Source organism: Cetorhinus maximus, chromosome 31 (assembly GCF_964194155.1).
Source record: "Cetorhinus maximus chromosome 31, sCetMax3.hap1.1, whole genome shotgun sequence".
In the NCBI taxonomy this organism is placed as follows: domain Eukaryota; kingdom Metazoa; phylum Chordata; class Chondrichthyes; order Lamniformes; family Cetorhinidae; genus Cetorhinus; species Cetorhinus maximus.
Window position 1 is genome coordinate 9,943,090 of NC_135909.1, and position 3,611 is coordinate 9,946,700.

Sequence of the window (3,611 nt, forward strand, 5' to 3'; positions counted from 1 at the left end):
AGTTCCTCAGCAATGAATTCATTCTTGTAAATGTTTCCAATGTCGCTACAATCTTTTTAATTTTGATAATCATTGTTGGGCACAATATTCCAATTGAGACCGAACCAATGTTTTTTTTAAAGATTCTGCACAGCTGCCTTGCTTTGTACTTGATGCTTCTACTGAAAAAAAAACAGGATCCCGGATGCCGTTTATTCAACTTAACATGAATTGACGTGCAAATTGCAGTCGATGTAAAGTATAAATTACTTCTTGTTACTGAAATAGGCTTTAGAAAACGTGGTAATTGTTCATTGTGCTTGGTGATTTCTGTATTTGGAACCTCAGCCTCTCAGTTCCTCCAGGGTCACCAGCTTCTCACCAGATACACAATCGTCTGATACATCTTTCCGAGGTCTTAAGTTGATGAGCTCACACTTCCGACATGCAAATCTCTCTGATTTCATCTATATTATTTATTGTGTTGCCCAACCTGATGGCGCCAGTTTACTTTCATCGGAACCAGAAGGCTCCTGACCTCTTTACAGTTTGGGACCAAACATGGAGCGGGGGATTCCAGAGAGCGGGACCGAGAATGTATTCCGGATGTTGATGCCCAAACAGGGAATTGTTGATGTGTGACATCGAATTGTTATTTACCGAATACAAAAGTTCTGATAAGTTCACAAACTTGAAACATTAACATTTTAAAAAATCTCTCTCCACAGTTAATGCCTGATGGGCTGAGTGTTTCCAGCATTTTCATTTTTTCTTTGAAGTGAACAACCGAGTCCGTGCTGGATAATTCTTTAATGATCTTTCAAAAATCTGTGCTGGGTCCCCTATTATTCGTCATGTATATGAACGTCATAGATGACTATGTGGGGGGTAGGATTAGTAAGTTTACGGACGACACATCGATTGGCCGGGTGGTTAACAGTGAGGTTCAGTGTCTTAGGCTACAGGAAGATATATGCGGGATGATCAAATGGGCAGATAAGTGGCAGATGGAATTTAACGCTGAAAAGTGTGAGGTGTTACATTTTGGTAGGAGTCATTTGACAAGGAAGTATTCAATGAACGGCATGACAATAGGAAGCCCTGAGGTACAAAGGGGCCTTGGAGTGTGTGTCTATAAATCTTTGAAGGCGGAGGGGCATGTTAGTGGGGTGGTGAAAAAGGCATATGGGATACTTGCTTTTATCAATCGAAGCATAGATTAAAAAAGTAGGGAGGTCATGTTGGAGTTGTATAGAACCTTGGTGAGGCCACAGCTGGAGTACTGTGAGCAGTTCTGGTCGCCACATTATAGGAAGGATGTGATTGCACTGGAGGGGGTGCAGAGGAGATTCACCAGGATGTTGACTGGGATGAAACCTTTTAGTTAAGAAGAGAGGTTGGATAGACTTAGGTTGTTTTCGTTGGGGCAGAGAAGACTGAGGGGCGACCTGATCGAGGTGTACAAGATTTTGAGGGGCATGGATAGGGTGGATAGGTAGCAGTTGTTCCCCTCAGTTGAAGGGTGAGTCACGAGGGGGCAATGAGTTGAAGGTGAGGGGCAGGAAGTTTTGGGGGCATTTGAGGAAAAACCTTTTTACCCAAAGGGTGGTGACGGTCTGGAATGCGCTGCCTGGGAGGGTGGTGGAGGCGGGTTGCCTCACATCCTTTAAAAAGTACCAGGATGAGCACTTGGCACGTCATAACGTTCACGTCTGTGGGCCAAGTGCAGGTAAATGGGATTAGGTAGGTAGGTAGGTCATGTGTTTCTCACGTGTCGGTGTAGACACGATGTGCTGAAGGGTCTCTTCTGCACTGTGTGATGATGTGATTCCTTGAAATCCTGCATCGTTATTTCTTTCTACCTGTCCGCTAACTTTCAGTTGTATAATTTGGGCCTCTGCTCCTCCGTAGTTGGCAACATCTCACCAATTAAAAACAAAACGAAACGAAACTCGTGCATTCGTGGCCTCAGTCAGATTATGGTTCATTGTGAATCCAACTGCCAAAGTATTTCTCACTCATTTAAACTATTTATGAAATTTGAAAATAAACTTCTCCCACGGCTTATTGTTGTGCGTTTGCTCTCACGTTCTTTGCATTTCTTGCTACTCGTCCTTGTGATGTAAATCCACAGAAAGCAAAGAAGGCCACGAGGAAGGGAGGGGAAATCATGTTCCCTTTAATGATCCCTGTTTGATTTTCAATGCACTGAATATGATCAAGGTCTAAGGAAGTGAATCTAGGACAAGCAACAGCTGTCTTTTTGCAGCTGGGCTTGTGGCGCAACGGTAGCGCGTCTGACTCCAGATCAGAAGGTTGCGTGTTCAAATCACGTCAGGCTCATGGCTCTTCACTGTACTTGAAGCTTTTGTCTGGGCACAAAGTTCATTGTGTCTGGATTCCACCGAAATGTTGAATTTCAAAACCATGATGAAAGTCATCTCTTCCGATTTTCCGGTTCAGTTTTCATTTTACATTGGAACAATGTTTCAGCGATGTGGGGTATCTACTGTTTTTGCAATTGTTCCATTACCCAGTATGAGAAGTAAAACACAAAGTGTCCATCATGGGGTTTAAATCCGCAGCCGCTTCCGTCCATATAGCTGCTTAGTTCCGTTAGCTGGAGTTGGTTGTGTAAACTATAATCGCCCGACTTTATTTTATCCATAAGTCAGGAGATTCAAACTCGTCCTTTTAAAGCAGAGCGACAGTGAGTTCAGTTAAAACAAATGTCTAAAAACAGCAGCAATTTCTTTCTGCTCACGGCATCCAGTTATAGCGACCTGCATTAAACAGCAGGAGCGGAAACCGCAGCCGGACACCCGCCTCTTCACATTAACGGGCAGCCTGAATTTCAGTTTTGGGATTTGAGAGAGAGCGGATGTTTTTGTGGAAACTGAAGTCACTTTTCCTGTGAATGCAGCCGGTTAAAGAGCCCGGACCGGCCTGAGAGTCCCCGAGCCCGGGGTCAGTGGGAGCCTGAGGAGAGGACAGATCCCAGGGAAAGGGAATAAGATTAGAGAGAAGGAAGGTTATTGCGGGGTTGAGGGGACTGAAGGGTTGGCGACTGGAGGAATAGAAACGGGAGAGAAAATGGAAGGGGTTGTGGGGGACAGCATCTGTCAGAACGAGGAAGAGAGCGACGGAGGAAAAGAGGGAGGGAGCTAGAGGGAGGGCGGGAATCAGGGGGAACTTGCATTTCGCCAGCACATTTTGCAACCGCAGAAAGATCCAAAACCTCACAGCCAATGGGTGGGTATTTTGGGCAAGGGGGCTGATGGGGCGTCTTGGTAATTGAGATTCGTGCTTGAATGTGCACAGCAGGATCCCACAGGCAGGAACCTGATCAATATTTGGATAACCTGTTTCAGTGATTCTGGATGAGGGATTATTATTGATCCCAGGACTCTGGGTAAAACTCCTATTCTCTTGCTGTAAATAGCCTGGTTAGATTGTTCACATCCCTCCGAGTGGGGAAGATGGGATCTCGGTTTTAAATGTGGTTTATTACTGGATAGTGTCATATATCATTGTTACCCCTCTGTGGGTATTACAGTACATCGTGGTAAACAATTTAACTCTTCGAGAAGGTCAAGGAGTTGGAAACACTGAGAAACTGCTCGTTCTGGCAT

At 44.8% G+C, this 3,611-nt stretch overlaps 1 non-coding gene across 1 annotated transcript; it reads left to right on the forward strand.

Moving 5' to 3' along the window:
- Positions 1–2,250: 2,250 nt before the first annotated feature.
- On the forward strand, positions 2,251–2,322 carry trnaw-cca (transfer RNA tryptophan (anticodon CCA)). Its single transcript has one exon. It is a non-coding gene; the product is annotated as a tRNA-Trp (tRNA).
- The last annotated feature ends 1,289 nt before the right edge of the window (positions 2,323–3,611 follow it).